Source organism: Rhincodon typus, chromosome 46 (genome assembly GCF_021869965.1).
Source record: "Rhincodon typus isolate 14 chromosome 46, sRhiTyp1.1, whole genome shotgun sequence".
Taxonomy (NCBI): Eukaryota; Metazoa; Chordata; class Chondrichthyes; order Orectolobiformes; family Rhincodontidae; genus Rhincodon; species Rhincodon typus.
Window position 1 is genome coordinate 4,928,987 of NC_063377.1, and position 20,842 is coordinate 4,949,828.

Genomic DNA, 20,842 nt, shown 5'->3' on the forward strand with positions numbered 1-20,842 from the left:
AGGCCCGAAACGTCAGCCTTCCTGCTCCTCTGATTCTGCTTGGCCTGCTGTGTTCATCCAGCTCTACACCTTGTTATCTAGGAATACCATTGATTGCTTTAAGTCAAGACACCCCCTTTTCGATGATAATAGTGAACAGAAGATAGTTGGGTGGGAGATCGAGTTAGCACATGAAGAATAAAAGCTGGTGCCACCCATGTAAATTGGAGAGTTGATTGCAATCAAAAGATCAGAACAACAATTTTGTAATGAAGACAATTAAGCATTACTAGAAGAAAATGGATACGATAGAGCGAACAAATTCAATGAAGACGAAAATATACTTTTGGTGATTTATAAGATTATGATGGCCTAATGGCTTTATCACTGGACTGTTAATCCAGGTGATCTCCTGAGGAGCTGGATTCAAATCCTGCCACGATAGATAGTGGTATTTGAAATCTGGAATTAAAACAATGACCATGAATCAGTTGTCGGGGGAAAAGGCAAAACTGTCCGGTTCACTAATGTTCTTACTTGGTCTGGTTGGGTGATGGGAGGAATAACCTGGTGTATGAATTAAAAAAAAAGAGATTGCCTGCTTCCAACTGGATTCGAAACAATTCAGACAAATGTGGCAAGTACCAGAAAGAGACCAGGGTAAGAAATGTGAAAGCAAAGAACTGGAGACTGTAGCAGCCACTGAGAAGTTTAGGCCCTGCTGTTTTAAGACCTGTGCAAAACATGACAAAATTGCAATCATTCACAGGTTATGATTACCAGAGCACAGATCAGGAATAAGTAGAGTTACAAATATATGCATATTTTTGGCACAAGACAGCAGAAAAAGGATTGAATGTCTGAAATGATTGAGAGTTTTGTATGGCATTAGAATTTAAAGTCTTGATGTTTATTGTGTTCGAATGTGTTTGATTCATTCATTATGCAAGGAAAGCTGACACAATATGAGAGCACAAACATTTGGGAGAATCGTCAAATCGATGCTGGATGGCAAGACCTCGAATTGGTGAGGGAAAAAGCCACAATCTGACTGCAAGATTGAACAATTCTACGCTCAAGGGCGGCAGAAGAAACTGTGATGTTGTGGAAAAGTGGCACAGGAGCCATGGCTTCAAACATATAAATAAGACTGGGGGAAGGTGAACGGCATTGCAGAAATTAAAAGAAAAGTGAAATTTCCAGCAGAATCATGTTGGCATGATTCAGTTTCTCGGAAGATTTGAGGAACATTAGTAAAAAGAAAGTTATGCAGGCAATGTGTGTGTGTTTGCCTAAATGTGTGTATATCTGTTTGTGTGTGTGTGTGTGTGCATATCTATGGGTGAGCAAAGTGAGCTGGAGGGGAGGTGCATGCTTTGAAAGAAATTTTTGTGTCTTTAATTTGAGATGGAAATGGGGATTTGCTATGGATGGACATGGACAGGCCATACCGTTGTTCAGGAGTCTCCTGCAAGAAAAGATTCAGCGAGTCGGAGTGATTTCGTTTCAACAGAATGCTCAAGGATGAAGAAACTACAACAAATTTTCTCACTGACACAATTCTCAGTGTCCATCTGCAATATACACCGCATAAACGCTGAGGTTCAAATACATTTCTGCAATGCTGTTTCATGTTTTAACTGGTCAAGTGAAATGGTTCCTAGTCTCTACTTGGGTTGAAATTTCACAGTAGTCAAAGTACAGCCGTTTGCAAATCAAAGATCAGGAGACAACATGTCAAATCTTAATTAATGTGCAACCGAATCAGATCATTGTTGTTAGAAGAATACTGTGTCATATTGTCAGTTTCATTCCTGAGGCAGGTACAGGTAAAGTAATGCCTGTAACTTGTATAATACTGTATTTTTCATTCTCAGCCTTATTCGTATCATTCTCAAAATTACTGATGTGATATGTGTTTTATTCAAGGCAATGGCAGAGGCTCTGATTGTGTCATTGAAAATCTGTATTCTGTATGGATCAACGCCAACAGGAATGACTGAAAAACAGAGTGTTAAAGGCAGTGGTACCAGATGAACCACTTCTCAGTGAAATGGGATATCCAGAGATCATGACTCCTTGTGTTTTAAGGTAGCCATGAATAAGGATACGTCAGGACCTTGTCGGAAGGTACTAATGTTGGGGAGGGCATACAATGTCAATATTAGACAGGAGCTAGGCAGCGCTAATTTGGAGGAGCAGTTATCGAGCAAGAGGAAGGGTCACTGGACCCGAAACATTAACTCTGGTTTCCCTTCACAAGTGCTGCCAGGCCTGCTGAGCTTTTGCAGCAACTTCTGTTTTTGTTTGTGTTTGATATGTGGAAGTTGTTTAAAGGCCTGTGGGTCAGAGCTCAGGACCGGCATGTTCCAGTAATGAGAAAGGACAAAGATGGCAAAGGAAGGGAAAATTGGACAATGAGGGAGATCATGAGTTTAGTTAGAAAGGGGAAAAAGAAGCTTATATAAGCTTTAGTAGGCTAAACTCTGACACGGCCCGTAAGGTATATAAAGAAAGCAGGAAAGAAATTAAGCAGGGAATTAGGAGAGGAAGAAGGGGCCATGAAGTGACATTTCAATAAAGTAGGTTTGAAGAAAATCCCAAGACATTCTACACATACATTAAAAACAAGAGGATAACTATAGAGAAGGAAGGATAATGGATTGAAGATAATGGAGGGAAATTCTGCTAGGAATCAAAGGATGCGGGCAAGATCCTAAATGAGTACTGTTCACCCAGGAGAAGGATATGGAGGATAGTGAGATTTGTGTGGAGCATACTAATGTGCTGGGGCATTTTGAGATCAAAAAAGAGGTGTTGTTGGATCTCTTGAAGAGCATTAAGGTGGATAAGTCCCCAGGGCTCGATAGTATTTGCCCCAGGTTATTGAGAGAGACAAGAGAGGAGATTGCTGGTGCCTTAACCAAGATCTTTGTATCCTCACTAACCACTGGAGAAGTCCTAGTGGACTAGTGAGTAGCAAATGCTGTTGGTCTGTTCAAGAAGGGAAACTGGGATAATCCAGGAAAGTATAGGCTGGTGAGTCTGACATTGGTGGTTGGAAAGCTATTGGAGAGAATTCTTAGAGATAGGATTTATGCACATTTGGAAAAGCATGGCATAATAAGGAACAGTCAGCATGACTTTGTGCAGAGCATGTAATGCCTTACTAACATGATCGAATATTTCAGAAAATGATAAAGCTGATCGCACTGGATGTTGTCTACATGGATTTTAGAAAGGTCTTTTACAAAGCCCCTCATGGTAGGCTCATCCAGAAGATTAAGATGTATGGGATCCATGGTGACTTGGCCACTTGGATTCAGATTGGCTTGCCCATAGAAGGCAGATGATTTTTTTTTTTCTGGCTGAAGTTCTGTGACTAGTGGTGTTCTGCAGGGATCTGTACAGGAACCTCTGCTGTTTGTGATACACATAAATGACTTTGTTGAAAATGTAGATGGGTAGGTTAGTAAGTTTGTAGAAGATGCAAAGATTGGTGAAATTATGGATAGTGTTGAAGGTTGCCCAAGGATATAGTGTGGATGGAAAAATGGCAGATGGAGTTTAATCCAGGTAAGTGTGAGCTACTGTGCTTTGGGAGATCAAAAGGTAAGAAAAATTACACAGTTAATGGTAGGACCTTGAGCAGCAGTGCAAAAGGATCTTGGGGTCCAAGTCAATAGCTCCCTGAAAGTGGCCAAACAAGTAGATAGGGTGGTAAAGAAGGCGTAAGGTGTGCTTGCCTTTATTGGTCGAGGAATTGAGTATTAGAATCAGGATGCTATGTTGCAGATTTATGAGGCTTTTGTTAGGCCACACTTATAGCATTGCGTTCAGTTCTTATTGCCACATTACAGGAAGAATGTGAAGGCTTTAGAGAAGGTGAAGGAGAGGTTTACCGGGATGCTGCCTGGATTAGAGGGTAGGGGCTGTAAGAAGCGGCTAGAAAAAAAAAAAAAACTCAGGTTATTTTTTTCTGGAGCAGCTGAGGCTGATGCAGATATGGTAGGCACATTTAAGGGACTCTTAGATAAGCACATGAATATGCAAGGAATGGAGAGATATGGACCAAGGGTAGGCAGAAGAGATTAGTTTACTTTGGCTTCATGATAGCACAACATCGTGGGCTGAAGTGGCTACTCCTGTGTTGTACCGTTCTATGTTCTATGCTCTATTTATCTATCTATCTCGTACAACATATTTACTATCCTCTTGGTACCGCAGTTGAATTTCCTCGTAAAATGTTCCTGTTCTTTGTTCTTGAAATGATTTCTATTTATTCCTGACCTTAGCATTATTTCTTAATCGACTTTTTTGCAAACCAACTGTTCTTTTCCAGTAGTCGACAGATTGAATGCTTCCTGATAGTCCCCTCCCTATCCAACATGAACTGGATTATATCTAGAATGACCTTTATTTACCTAAACATTGTATCTCTGGAGTCTTATTCCCTTTACAGAATTTATTGGAAATGTGCAGCTGGAAACTTGCAACAGTGAAAACACAAGAAACATTTGACAGTATTCAATTATTCTTCAAGACATTTCAGGGAATCAGAACACAAATTTCCATAGTTTAAGTATTAACAGCCATCAAAGACAGCGTGACTGAAAGTTGTGAAATTCATACATAGACAGAAAGTTGAATGGATGGATGGATGGATGGATGGATAGGTAGGTAGGTAGGTAGATAGATAGGTAGATAGATAGATAGATAGATGGGTAGGTAGGTAGATACATAGGTAGATAGGTAGGTAGATAGGTAGATAGATACATGCACAAGTCTGTATTTGGAGAAGGTTCCTTTGTACTCAATTATTGGTGAATTCTGGAATCATAAAACATTCAGGTAAACATACATATTCATTGAGTATTTAAATACTGCTGCCAGTGCCTCCAGAAATCATTTAAATTTAGGCATTCTGCAATAAATTCACATTTTGAGGGAATTTTTTTTAACCATCTGACACTCGTCACAGCAAGACTAAGAATAGACAAGCAATGGAAAAAAAATATTGCTTCTATCAATCCGAGGATCCTTGCCAAACAATCAATACCCTCTACTTCATCAACATAAGCTGTTGTTTCTGTTTTTCAACAGTATCTCTGTGAAAGCACTGATGAGTTTGGGAGGAAAATATTTTTCAGGCTATATACATTTTAGTCATACGTGTGGATCAATTTGCATAACAACGCTTCTTTGTGATTTTTGATTTGTTTTAACCAACAAAGTACTGTCTAACATGAAAAAGAAGACCCAAAACGTCAGCTTTCCTGCTCCTCTGATGCTGCCTGGCCTGCTGTGTTCATCCAGCTCTACACTTTGTTATCTCAGACTCCAGCATCGGCAGTTCCTACTATCTCTCAATATTAATTTTTGAACATGTTGCTTGAATTGTGTCACCAGATTCTTTTGATTAGATTTCCTCGAATACTCTGTTGAATTCTCATGGTATGAATCTCAGTATCAATTTGACAATGGCGTGTACATTACATAGAACATAGAATATAGAACACTACAGCACAGGAACAGAATCTTCGGCCCAAGATGATGTGCTGAACGTGATGCCAAATTAAACTAAGCCCTTTTCGTGCCCATGCTCTATATCCCTTCATTCATTGTTTATTCATGTACTTATCTAACAGCCCCATAAATGCCCCTATCGTATCTGCCTCCACCACTAACCATGGCAGCGCTTTCCAGGCACCTACCACTCTCTGTGTGAAAAAAAAATACTTGCCCCTCACATCTCCTTTGAACTTTTCTCGTCTTACCTTAAATGCATGCTGTCGAGTATTAGACATTTCAACTCTGGGGACAAAAAAAGAGATTCTGACTGCCAACCATATCTATGTCTCTCATACCTTTATAAACTTCTATCAGGTGTTCCCTCAGCCTCCACCGCTCCAGAGAAAACAACCCTTGCTTATCCAGCCTCTTCTTATAGCTCGTAACTTCTAATCCAGGCAGTATCCTGGTAAACCTCTTCTGCACCTTCTCCAAAGCCTCCACACCCTTCCCGTAATGTGGTGACCAGAATTGAATGCAATACTTTAAGTATGGTCTATCCAAACTCTGATAAAGCTGCAGCATGACATCTTGACTCTTGTACTCAATGCACTGACCAATAAAGGTTTCTTTGCCACCCTATCTACTTATGTGGTCGCTTTCATCGAGCTATGGACTGGGACACCAACATCCCTCTGTACATCAGTGCTGTTCAGGGTCCTGCAATAAACACCTCACATTTGCATCTCTATTAGATCTCTTCATCTAGTTGTTGCTGTAAATCTTCTTTCTCATACTAATCCTCTCCCTTCTGCACTCTAGACCTGAAATAACTGCACAGAAGCTGGTATCCCATCACCAAGTCACCATACTTGTACACGGTACACTGGCTGTGGCCAGCCACCTTCGAGTCATTCCTGTGAACTGAGGAGATTCGAAATCCCCTGTCTACAGACTGTAGATGTTGGTGTGTTCGCCGAGCTAGGAGGTTTGATAGCAGATGTTTTTTCCCCTTACTAGGTGAAACCCTCAGTGCTGTGGAGCCTCCTGTGAAGTGTTGTTGACTTGTGCTGCCTATATCATAGAAAACAGTAGTCCCTGTCTATATCATAAAGAACAGCAGACACTTTGTGTATTACCGAGAACATCAGTCCCTGCCTATATCATAGAGAACAGGAATCCCTGCTTATGTCATCAGCAACAGGAGTCCCTGCGCACATCATAGGCAACCAGAGTCCCTGGCTATATCATAGGTAACAGGAGTCATCGACAACAACAGTCTTTGGCTATTGTCCCTTTCTATATTGTACAGAATAGCAGTCCTTGTCTATATTGTAAGGAACAGCAGTCCCCATCTGTATTATAAAGAACAGCAGTCCCTGGCTACATTGTAGGGAACAGCAGTCCCTGCCTATCTCATCAGCAGCAGAAGTCCCTGCCTATATCACAGACAACAGGAGTCCTTGTCTGTATCATAGACAACAGGATTCTCTGACTATATCATAGAGAATGGCAGTACCTGTCTATATTGTACAAAACAATGGTCCGTACGTACATTATAGAGAACAACATTCCCTGTGAATGTTATAGAGAACAGCAGTACCTGTGTATATTACAGAGAACAGCATTTCCTCTCCAAATCATAGAGAACAGCAGTCCCTGCCTGTAGCACAGGGAACAGCAGTTTTGCCGGTTTTGGGTCTGGGATCCTTTACATTCGTCAGTAGCTGTCGTAGATGGTTATTGGTTTGTGGGCTATTCTGATACCTAGGGGCCTGAGTAGTCTTGTGGTCATCTCTGAAATGTCCTTGACGTGTGGTAGGGTGATAAATCATTCTGGTCATGTTGTGTCTTCCTGTTGTGGTCTGTCTCAGAGATCAAGGACATTTCAGAGAAGACCACAAGACTACACAGACCCCTAAGTATCAGTTTAGCCTACAATCTGACAACCACCCTGTGACACCTATTGCTGAATGTCAAGGATCCCATACCAAAAATTGGCAAAACTGGGATAATATACAAAATACCATGCAAGGACTGTGAGGAAACATTACATAGGCCAAACTGGAAGAAAATTGACTATATAGATACATGAACATCAACTAGCCACCAAGAAACATGACCAATTCTCACTTTCCTCACTACACACGGACAACGAGGGACAGAAATTTGACTGGGAAAGCATATCGATAGTCGTATAAGCCAAACAGAGACATGCCAGGGAATTCCTGGAGGCCTGGTATTCCAACCGGGACTCCATTAACGAACACATTGAATTAGACCCTGTGTACAAACCACAGAGAAACAAAACCGGAAGTAATATGAATCACCCCAGCAAACCAAGGCATAAAAATAACAAACGGGACAGATATCGATGTTTCACTAGGGGTGTACTGATGATGTTACCTAGCAGGGTGACAAAACGTTTGCAACCAAACTCACCAGCTCGGCGAGCATGTCTACAATCTCAGGGACTCCTGTTGCCTATGATATAGGCAGCGACTCCTGTTCTCTATGATATAGCCAGAGACTGCTGTTCGCTATGATATGTGTGGGGACTGATGTTCTCTATGCTATAGGCAGACACTGCTGTTCTCTTTGCTATACTCAAGGACTGCTGTTTGCTATGATATGGACAGGTACTGCAGTTCTATGTGATACACATATGGACTGCTGTTCTCTATGATATACTTAGCAACTGCTGTTACCTATGATATACAAAGTGATTGCTGTTCTCTATGATTTACAGAGCGACTACAGTTCCCTCTGACACAGGCAAGGACTGCTGTTCTCTATAATATAGACAGGGACTGCAGTTGTCTATGATATAGACAGGGACACCTGTTGTATATGTTATAAACAGGGTCTCCTGTTCACCGTGATGTATGCAGGGACTGCTGTTCGCTATGAGGTAGACAGGCACAGTCATTCTCTATATTATAGACATGGACTGCTGTTCCCTATGTTATTAGACAAGTCCTGCCATTGACTATAATATAGACACGAACTTCTGTTGTCTATGACAGAGACAGTGTCTCCTGTTCCCTGTGATGTACACAGCGACTGCTCTTCCCTATGGTATACAGTGACTGCCATTTTCTGTAATATACACAGGGGCTGCTGTTCTTGATAATATAGAGAGGGAAGGCTGTTCTCTGTCATATGCACAGCAAGTGCTGTTCGCTATAATATAGACAGGGACTGCTGTTCACTATAATAAATGCAGTGACTGCTGTTCTCTATGATACCGGCAGGGATTGCTGTTCACTCTATGTAGACAGGTACTGTGGTTCTCTCTGATGTAGATCAGGATTGATGTCTCTCCCATACACACAGTGACTGCTATTCCGTATAATAGACACAGCGACTGCTCTTCTCTGTGAGATAGTCAGGGACTGACGTTGTCTGTGCTATAAGAAAGCACTGCTGTTCTCTATAATATAGGCAGTGGCTGCTATTTTTCATGATATAGAGAGGAAGGCTGTTCTCTGTAATATACACTGGTAGTACTGTTCACCGTAATACAGACAGGGACTGATGTCCTCCATGATATCACATGGACTGCTGTCCTCTATGATTTCAGCGGGGACTGCTGTTCTCTATGAAATGGGCCGGGGCTGCTTTTCTCTGTGATATAGGCAGAGACTGCTGTTCTCTACGATATACGTAGGGACTGATGTTCTGAGCAGAATCTGCTATTCTTTGTGATGTACGCAGGGACTACTGTTCTCTATGCTGTAGACAGGGACTGCCATTCCTTATCAGAAAGACAAGGACTGCTCTTCCCAGTGATATACACAGTGACTGCCATTCTCTTTAATATCCACAGGGACCGCTGTTCTCGAAAATATAGACAGGGACAGCTGTTCGCTATGATATAGGCAGGGACTACTGTTCTATATGATTTAGGCAGGGGCTACTGTTGTCTATGATATAGAAAACGACTGCTGTTCTCTATGATATAGGCAGGGACTCTGTTCTCTTCAATATACGTAGAAACTGCTGTTTTCTATTATATAGGCAGGAACTGATGTTGTTTATGCCATAGGCAGGCACTGCTGTTCATGATTCTATAGGCAGGGACAGCTGTTCTCTATGATACAGAGAGGGAATTCTGTTCTCTATGGAATATGCCGGGACTGCTTTTCTCTATGCTTTCGGCAGGTACTCCAGTTCTGTATTATATAGGCACGGGCTGTTGTTTTCTATGGTATACACAACGACTGTTGTTCTATATGATTTAGGCAGGGACTGCCATTCTCCATAATATAGACTGGGACTGATGTTCTTTATGATATAAGAAGGAACTCCTGTTCTCTATGATTTAGGCAGGAACTGCTATTATCCGTAGTATAGGTAGACAGTGATGTTGTCTATGCCATACGCAGGCACTGCTGTTCACCATTCTATAGGAAGGAACTGCTGTTCTGTATACTATAGGCAGTGACTGCTGTTCTCCATTATTTAGACAGGGACTGCTGCTGTCTGTGATATAGGCAGGGGCAGTTGTTCTCTGTGATAAACACAGCAACTACTGTTCTGTATGATATACACAGTGATTGCTGTTCTCTACGATTTAGGCTGGGACTGCTGTTCTGTATCTGATAGACAGGGATTGCTGTTCTGTGTGCTATAGGCAGTGACTGCTGTTCTCCATTATTTAGACAGGGACTGCTGTTCTTTGCATGTAGATGGGGACTGCTTTAATCTATGATAGACGGTGACCTATGTTGTCTATGATGTAGATGAGGATTCTTGTTGTCTGTGGTATTGACAGGGACTCCCGTTGTCGATGATATAGACAGGAACTCCTATTGTTGATGATATAGACACAGTCTCCAGTTGTCTACAATATCGATGGGGACTCCTACTGTCTACGATATAGGCAGGGTTCATGTTGCCTATAATATATGCAGGGACTGGTGTTCTCTATGTTATATGCAGAGACTGCTGTTCTATATGATCTAGACAGGGACTGCTGCTCTTTATGTTACAACTGTTGTTCTCTATGATATACACAGAGACTGCTGTTTTGTATGATTTAGGCAGGTACTGGTCTTCTCCATGATATAGGCCGGGACTGCTGTTCTCTATGATTTTACCGGGTCTGCCGTTCTCTATGATATAGGCAGGGGCTGTTGTGCTCTATGATATAGGTAGGGGCCGTTGTTCTCAATGACATACACTGATGTCATCTATGCCATAGGCAGGCACTGCTGTTCGCTATTCTATAGGCTGGGACTGCTGTTCTCTATTCTATAGGCAGGGACTGCTGTTCTTTGTAATATAAACAGAGACTGCTGCTTTCTATCATGTAGGCAGAGAAAGCTGTTCTACCTGTAGATGTTGGGGTGTACATCAAGCTGGGAGGCTTGATAGCAGACGTTTTGTCCCCTTACTAGGTGACATCCTTAGTGCTGTGGAGCCTCCTGTGAAGCGCCTTTGTCTTATGCCAGTTTGAATTTATATGGTTTCAGAGTTAGTAGGAACTGCAGATGCTGGAGAATCTGAGATAACAAGGTATAGAGCTGGATGAACACAGCAGGCCAAGCAGCATCAGAGGAGCAGGAAGAAGGATCTAGGCCCGAAACGTAAGCCTTCCTGCTCCTCTGATACTGCTTGGCCTGCTGTGTTCATCCAGCTTTACACCTTGTTATCTCGAATTTATATGGTCTTGTTTTTGCTGCTTCCGATAGGTGTTGGTTCTGGCTGTACATTGTAATGGTTGGTATATTGGGTCTAATTCAATGTGTTTGTTGATGGAGTCTGTAGATGAAGGCTGAGCCTCCAAGAATTCCCTGGTTGTTCTCTGTTTGGCTTGTCCAATGATAGTAGTGTTGTCCCAGTTGAAAGTATGGTTTTTCTCATCTGTGTGTATTGAAACCAAAGACATCTGGTTGTTTCGTTTAGTTGCTAGCTGGTATTCGTGGATGCAGGTTGCTAGTTGTCTGCCTGTTGGTCCTATTTAGTGTTTTGTGACGTCTCCACATGATATCTTGCAGACCACATTCATCCTGTCTATGGTATCTTTTGGGCCTTTAATGCTGGTCAGTTGCTGCCCCTAGTGTGGATGCCGGTTTGTGTGCTGTCATGATTCCTAGCGGTCTGAGTAATCTGGCCATCAGTTCTCAGGTGCTTTTTTTAAAAATAGCATGGTGATTATTGTTTCAGGGTTTGGTGTGTCATCTGCTGGCTAGGCATCTGTGGATGAAGCTACGGGGTTATCGATTCCTGGTTAAAGACCCAAAAGATACAATGGACAGGGCGAGAGCGTCACTGGCTAAGCGACATTTATTGCCCATCCTTAATTTCCCAGAAGACAGTTAAGAGTCAACCACATTGCTGTGGGTCTGGAGTCACATGTAGGTCAGACCAGGTAAAGATGGCTAAAGGAAATTGTGAAACAGTTGGGTTTTTCCCAAACAATTGACAATGGATTCACAGTTATCATTAGACTCTTAATTCCAATATTTATTGAATTCAAATTCCACCATCTGTCATGGTGGGATTCGATCCTGGGTTCCCAGAATTTTATCTTGGTCTCCAGATTAACAGTCTAGCGATAATACTTTTAGGCTGTTCGTCAATATCACGTGGAGTATTCTCCCCATCAGCAACTCTGCTGGAGCTATCCCTGTTGTTGAGTGAAGGGTAGCCGTATAATCAAACAGGAACCAGGACAGTTTAGTATCAAGTGATGTTGTAGGTTAAACCTGTCTTCAATGTTTAGACCCTCTTTTGCCAGACCATTGGACGATGGATGGCATGGAGCTGTCCTAATGTGCCAAGTGCCATTTGACTTCAAAAAAATACGCAAATTCCCTGTTAGTAAATGACATCCTGTTGTCTGTCACTAATATTTCCGGAGTCTGAGTATTGCAGAGGATGCTCGCAGCTTATTAATTGTCATCCCTGAGTTTGAATGGACATCCACAATGACCAGGACAATTGAGCCCTTGAAAGGACTGGCATAATCGACATGAAACCGAGTCCAGGGTTTCCTCGACCATTCCCATGAATATGAGGCCACCGCTGGTGGCAATTTTTGTCCTTGTTGGCACTCTGGGCTCTGCCTCACTAACACAGTATGTTTCCATTCAACCCTGACCACCAGACATAGCTTCTTGTTAGCATCATCATTTGAAAACCCCTGGATGACTATAATGGAATCCAGTCAGTATCTGATGGCAATCTTTAAGTGGGACAATCACTCTTGCTTCCCAAAGTAATATGCCATCCTATATGATGATCTGCTCTCACTGGGTCCATAAAGGTTTCAGTCCTGTTTGTGGTTGCTCTTCTTCCTCCCCCATTGCCACCAGCTGTTTTAGTTTTGCTAGGACAGGATCGTTTTGTGTCCACAGTCAGATATTGTCAGTGGGGACCAGAAGAGTGTCAGGAAGTTTAAATACGGAATGGACTGTTCCAGGGGAAGCACCACTGGTGGGGTATCTACCAGTGGGAGGCGGCCCAGGGCATCCACATTAATCATTTGGCTTTCTGGATGGTATTCTAGCTTGTACTTGTGCGCGTTGAGAATAAGGGCCCACCAATGAATTCTAACAGAAACTATGGGTGGCACCGCCTTTTTGTCGTTCAGTAGCCCTAACAGGAGTTTGTGATCTGTTACTATGACAAATTCTCGACCGAAAATATACTGGTGGAACTTCCTTACATCAAAGATAAGCGCAAATCTTCCTTCTCTATACACACATATTTGCGTTCAGCATCAGCCAAAGTTCGGGAAGCATACGTTATCAGGCGTTCCTTACCATTGAGCCACTGGTGAGCCAACACTAACCCAATACCGTACGGGGAGGCACCATATGTCAGTGCTACCTCTTGCTTTGGATCATAGTTGGTCAACAACTTAGATGATGATAGCTGTTTTTTCACTTCCCTAAAGGCTACTACTTGGCTTTGCGACCACTTCAAAAGGTGATCTTTTATCAATAGCAGGTGTAAGGACACCAAGATGGAGGCCAGGTTATGTACGAATTTTCTATAATAATTCACTAACCCAAGGAAAGACCTAAGTTCTGGTACAGACGTGGGAGCCAGGGCTCTTTTGACTGCCCTCACTTTAACCTCCAATGAGTGTAACCCGGTCTTGCCTACTCTATAACCTAAGTAGGTGACATGGGGTGCTTGAACCACACAATTTCCTTTCTAAGGCTTAATCCCACCTGGGAGAAATGTTTAAGCACTATATTCAAATTCTCCAAGAACTCTTTATTGGCCTTCCCGGTTATTAGCACGTTATCCAGATAAATGGCAACTGGGGTAGCCTGTAAAATGTTCTACATAGTGTACTGGAAAAGGGTGCAGTCTAATAATGCTCTAACTGGCAGACTTGTATATTAGTACAAACCCTTATAGATGTTAATTGTTGCGTACTTCTGGGATTCCTCATCCAGTCCCAATTGCTAGTAGGCATTGTTCATGTACAGTTTCGTAAATTAAAGCACCATCACCCCCCCAACCCTGCCTCACCGCTTCCCCACCACCTCACCTCCACCCCCCGCTGCCTAACTTTGTGTACAAGTCCTGTATGGGAGGGATTGTGTATTGTTCCAGCTGCGAGAAGTGTCTTACTGTTTGCTTAAAATCCCCATAAAAGCAAATTGAGCCATCAGGCTTCACAATAGGTAAGACTGATGCTGCCCATTCCAAAAACTGAACTGGTTTGGAGATTCCTTCACTCTCCAACCTTCTGATCTCTGCTTCTACTTTTGACGACAAGGCAAATGGTTCCGGAAGGCCTTGCAAAATCATGGAATTTCTTCCTGGTCAACATGTAAAGTAGCTTTGATCCCTTTGATAGTCCCAAGCTTTTTCGGAAATACTCCTGGGAATTTCATAAGGCTTCACTGAGGCAGCCATTTTCTAATCAAAAAATGTTAAGCCAGTCTAGGTGAATCTTTCTCAACCAATTCTGCCCCAATAGGCTTGGGCCCGGCCCTCAAACTACCATCAGTATTAACTGCACCAACTGCTTCTCATAGCAGACCAGAGCCAAAGTCCTATACTTAAATTCCAGTGGTTGCCCAGTGTACGTTCTCAGTTAGGCTGAGGTCTTTGGCAAATTGAAAGTTTGGAGACCCGAGCGAATCTTCTGAAAGTCAGGTTCTGCAATGATAGACACAGGTACGCAGGTACTGAGCTCCGTAGAAACTGGGTGACCATTTAAGCAAATATTAATTTTAATCTGTTCCAATTTGGATGTCACTAAGCAATTTAATTGTTCCAACCCACATGTAGGGGGACTTTCTAAGGTGTTCACTCTCCTCGGTACCAGCCTACAAGTTTTCTTACTCATGTCAGATCTTGTACGAGGACTCTTTTGCTGTCTCGAGTCTGCATACCGGCAGCAACTACAATGGCGGGCTGGCCCAGATTCTGAAGAACATTTTAGCCACATGGCCGAGGCTCAGTTTTGTTGTGGGGCTCTTCTGTGGGCTAACCTAGGGTCCTTCTGCTCAGGATATGCCCTGCATGAGGTTCTGCGTATGCCTACACTGAGGTAGTGTTCCCCAAGCTCAGTTGGAGAGGTAAGGTTGTCCACTTCCATTGGGATGCCCTGTCGTTCCCATGTTCCACTTGTCACATGTTTTAATGTCAAAGCAATTTGTCATGTCTGTTTTTAGTCCAGTTGGTCTTCTGCATGGTTACATTATTAATCCCACATACTAAACGGTCTCTCAACATCTTATTCAGGGTTAACCCCAAATCGTATGCATGTTGTCCTGACTTCGTCAAAATTCCCTACACGAATTCCCCAGGTTCTCTAACAGACTAATAAAACTGATTGCATCTCAGAATTAGACGAAGTGTGGGGTTTTATTATTCCTTCAGCGACTCTGTCAACAGTTGGATGGTTTTAGTGTCTGGTGCATCTGGAAAAATTAAACCTCTTAATAACTGAAAATGCTGCAGGTCGGAAAGCAGTCAGAAAGATTACTCATTGCTTTCCTTCTGCACCAAAGTCATTAACCCAGAAAAAAAAATTACATTCTTTCCACATACTGAGCCAAGACTTCGATGGCAGGATCAAATGAGTCAAGCTTCCCAAATAAAGGTATGATGCCAGAAATGCATACCACAACTCCAAGATGACTGTTGTGAGTGAATGTTCTCCAGGCACGTACTGCTTTCTCCCATTGCCACTGAAATAACTGTACAGAGGTAGGTATCCCATTACCAAGGCACTCTTTATTTACTTGGAGACAAAAAGGACTGCGGATGCTGAAAGCCAGAGTCTATAGGTGTAAAGCTGGAAAAATGCAGCAAGTCAAATGGCATCAAAGGAGCAGGGAAATCAATCTTTCGGGCTGAAACATTGACTTTCCTGCTCCTTTGATGCTGTCTGACCTACTCTGCTTTTCCAACTACTCATTCTTTATTTATTTGTGCACTATGCACTGGCTGTAGCCAGCCACCTTGGAATAAGTCCCGTGAACTGAGGAGATTCTACATTCCCTGTTTATACATTTTTTCTGAAGCTTCTCCTTCTCCCTTAACAGGAAACATTGGTAGTGGCCAGAACTCATACCCAGTCCTCAACTGAGGAGGTTCTAATCTCCTGGTTATATATTTTTCTTCTTAAAAGCCCCTACACTACTGCCATTCAGCAATAGTGCTTATTTTCCCCAGCACACTTGTTGGGCATGTGCAGTTGTGAGACACAGTAAAAAAGCACCAGACGTGCAAATAACTTTAATAACATACACCTGGGGAAAAAAAAACATGTGACCAAAGAATAAGTATCAAGCAGACCCCCTAGGGGCAAAGCCTACATGAAAGAAAAAGTGAAGGGGAGGGTAGGGATTAAATAAAAATGGAATTGGAGGGGGAGATAAGGCACTCCACACCCAGTGGTGCCCACCTCTCCTGAAAGGTATTGAGAGTATTGGTGGACACTGTGTGCTCCTTCTCCAGGGACACCCGAGCACAAACATAGCTATGGAAAAATGGCAGGCAGTTGGCCATAATGAGGCCCTCAACAGCCCGCTACCTGGACCTATTAATGGTCAGCCTTGCCAGACCCAGGAGCAGACCCACGAGGAGACCCACAGACCTACCTGCTCCCCTCTGCACTCGGTGCCTAAATATCAGGAGCGTGGGGCTGAAGTGCAGCCAAAAACACAAAAGGAAATCTTTCAGTTAACTGAAGAGGGAGTGCAAGCCCCCACAACCAACACATACATGGTCCTCAAAACAAGCAGTTGGCATTCCCTGTTTATATTGGTCGGCCAGGGCTTCCTGATTGGCCCAGGTTAACAATGCCAATCAACAACCTTGTGGTCAACAATATCCACTTGGTTCCAAACATTACCAGACCCGTGATAAAATTTCATTTGCCTCCCTTACAATTGCAATAATTCCTTTTTGTAAATGCTTCTTCTCCATAATCTACTCTCTGAAACTGTCCAACACATCTCTGCATGTGCTCTTAGTTTGCACCAACTCCAGTTCATATCCATAAGTGAAGGCAACAGTGCAGCTGCACATCACCTTTCCCAAAGCATAACAGTGAGGATATGTTGGAGGTTTACAATACTTTGGCTAGACTACAGCTGGAGCATAGTGTGAAGCTCTGATCGTCTTACTACGGGGAGGATTTTATTGCACTAGAGGGGTGCAGAGTTGATTAATCAGGACGTTGTCTGGGTTGGAGCAGTTTAGGTATAAAGAGAGGCTGAATAGGCATTCTTTGAAGCAGAGAAGGAAAGAAGGGCCTTGATTGAATAAGCATACAGGGGTCATTGACAGGATATGAAGCAGCTGTTCTCCTTAGTTGTAGGGTCAGTAACAAGGTGATGGTGTATAATTTTAAGGTGAAAGGCCTGAGATATAGGTTTCAGGATTTTCTTTCACTCAGAGTGTGGTGGGAAGATGGTCTGAGGGCTCTCTGATTCTTCATGGAGAGAACTAGCCCCATCCATCACAGTGCTTCTCCAAGTGGCTGAGCTCATTTGAATGACTTCACCTTTAATTCCTCTCATTTATTCAGCACAAAGGTGTGGAAAGGATTATCTGCATGACCACATCAGTGTCTCTTTGTGCGTTATCTGGAAATCTCCGTGACCTCAGTCCTACTCAGGATACTCCCAGTAACTCTTCCTGCAGCACATCGATGACATTATCACCACTGCATCACTCTCTGACCCAGAATTGGAAAAACATTATAAATTTTGCTTCCAATTTCTATCCTTCTCGCAGCTTCACCTATTCCATCTCTGACTCCTCACTTCCCGTTTTTGTTTCCAATTGTGGGGATAATGCAGCCACTGATATCTGTAACAAACCAACTGAATCCCAGAGAGACCATGACTATATATCCTCATACACTGCTTCCTGTAAGGACAAGCGTCACATTGTCCCAGTTTCTCCATGTACGTCACATCTGTTCTGTTGATGCTACCTTCTGAAAGGGAGTCTCAGAAATGTTCATCATTTTCCTCAACAGAGGATTCCTTGTCACCATGGCTGAGAGTGCCCCAAGCCATATTAAACCTATTTCCTGTACTTCTGCCCTTACCCCATTCACACACCTCACAAAGACAGGGTCCCCCAGTCCTTTGTTTCTGCCCTAGCAGCTTCCACATCCAAAGGATCATTAGCTGCCACCTGCAGCAGGAAGCCACCATCAGATTCTTTTCCCCTTTTTGTCACTTAACAGTATTCACAGGGAACGTTTTCTCTGGGACACCCTGCTCCAATCGTAAACCATCACCACAGCATTTTCACATTCATTTGCAAATAGTGCAACACTTGTGCATTTACCTCCTCCTTTCACACGATTCAAGACCCCAGGCACACTTTCCAAGTGAAGCAGTGATTTATCTCCACCTCAATCAATCAGCATTCATTGCTCACAATACCTTCTCCTCTACACTGGGTAGAAGAAAAACAGATTGGGTGATTGTTTTGCGAACACCTTTGCTCTCTGTAAAAATGACCCCGAGCTTTCAGTTGCCAACTATTTCAATACACCACCATATTCCCAAGCCAACATTTCAGTCTTAGGCTTGTTGCAGTTCTCCAGATAGGATGAAAGTGACCTGAAGAAATAGCCTATTATCTTGCAGCTAGGTACTTTACAAACTTTCAGGCTCTACATTTAGAATAATCATTTCAGAATGTGAACAACCTCCTCCATGCTTGTCACCTTTCAATAACCTGAGGCCCTGTTTGTATGGACTGTTATCAAGAAATTTATAACTTCTCATAAGCCCTGCTGCTCTGTTTTTGCCTTTAAGTTTATTTTTGGTAGTAACAGTGTACATTATGTTTTCATTTCCAGCAGTTCTCACAGTGGTGTATGAAACATGAGCCTTCAGATCATTAGCAAGGAGTGCAGGATTGTTAACATATTGTATTATTATGAGTTTATTAAAGTAACTCATTTTTAACATTAATAGCAGGATAGCTGTTACACAATTTCCCTGAGCATTTGTTTCGGCTCAACCTAAGAATGTACTGTGAGATTATACATTCAATCTAACTTTCCCTTTTATTGCTTTGGATGATCCACTTGAGCATTCACTGAAGAATTCTTGAACTATGTACCCAATTATCTGGTTAATTTTGAATTTGTCACATCAATGAGGTCAATACCCAAGTGCTCATGAACAAAGAAATGTGCATCATGTCCAGTTATTGTTAATATTGAATTGACCAATGAAGTGTATGTTTGTGGGGTTTGTCTGTGCTTACCATTTCTTCATGCATTGTTCAACAATATCTGTATGCCTTTCCTCCGAGCTTTATTTGCTGAGCTTAAGTGAAGCCTTTTTTTGACATTTTCAACATGAGATATAAAATAAGTGACATTTTCTTCACATAATAATTATATTCCAACACACAATGAATTGTAACAAGGTTTGGAGCTGGATGAACACAGCAGGCCAGGCAGCATCAGAGGAGCAGGAAAGCTGATGTTTCGGGTCTAGACCCTTCTTCAGAAATGGGGAAGGGGAAGAGGGCTCTGAAATAAATAGAGAGGGGGGAGGCGGTGATAGAAGGTGGATAATGGAGCAGATAGGTGGAGAGAAGATGGACAGGTCAAGGAGGGGGGAATGAAGCTAGTAGAGGTGAGTGTAGGTAGGAAGTGGGGTGGGGGGTTGGTCAGTGAGGTGGGAGGAGCGGATAGGTGGGAGAGAAGACGGACAGGTCAAGGGGGCGGGGATGAGAGGGGGCCTGGTCTTGGGATGAGTTCGAGGTGGGGACATTTTGAAGCTCGTAAAGTCCACATTAAGACCATTGGGTTGTAGGGTTCCATGGCGGAATATGAGGTGCTGTTCCTCCAGTTTTCGGGTGGCATCGTTGTGACACTGGAGGAGGCCTAGGATGGACATGTCGTCCAGGGAGTGGGAGGGGGAGTTGAAGTGGTTCGCAACTGGGAGGTGTTGTCGTTTGTCACAAACTGAGCGTAGGTGCTCCACAAAGTGGTCTCTGAGCCTCCGCTGGGTCTCCCCGATGTAGAGGAGGCCACATTGGGAATAGCGGACACAATAGACCACATTAGCGGATGTGCAGGTGAACATCTGCTTAATGTGGAAGGTTTTCTTGGGGCCTGGGATGTAGGTGATGAGGGAAGTGTAGGGGCAGGCGTAACACCTCCTGCGGTTGCAGGAAAAGGTGCCTGGGGTGGTGGTACTAGTGGGGAGTGTGGAGCGGACAAGGGAGTCATGGAGAGAGCGGTCCCTCTGGAAGGCAGATAAGGGTGGGGAGGGGAATATATCCTTCATAGTGGGGTCAGATTGCAGGTGGTGGAAGTGGCAGAGAATGATACATTGAATCTGGAGGTTAATGGGGTGATACATGAGGACAAAGGGAATTCTGTAACCGCCCACGCCCTCTCACCTCCATCCCAGGCCCCGACAAAACCTTCCACATTAAACAGATGTTCATCTGCACATCCGCTAATGTGGTCTATTGTGTCCGCTGTTCCCGATGTGGCCTCCTCTACATCGGGGAGACCAAGCGGAGGCTCGGAGACTGCTTTGAGGAGCACCTACGCTTGGTTAGCAACAAGACAACACCTCCCAGTCCCGGACCACTTCAACTCCCCCTCCCACTCCCTTGACAACATGTCCATCCTGGGCATCCTCCAGAATCACAACGATGCCACCCAAAAACTGGAGGAACAGCACCTCATATTCCGCCTTGGAACCCTACAACCCAATGGTCTCAATGTGGACTTTACGAACTTCAAAATCTCCCCAACCCTGACCTCATCCCAAGACCAGCCCCCCTCTCATCCCTGCCCCCTTGACCTGTCCGTCTTCTCTCCCACCTATCCGCTCCTCCCACCTCACTGACCAACACCCCACCCCACTTCCTACCT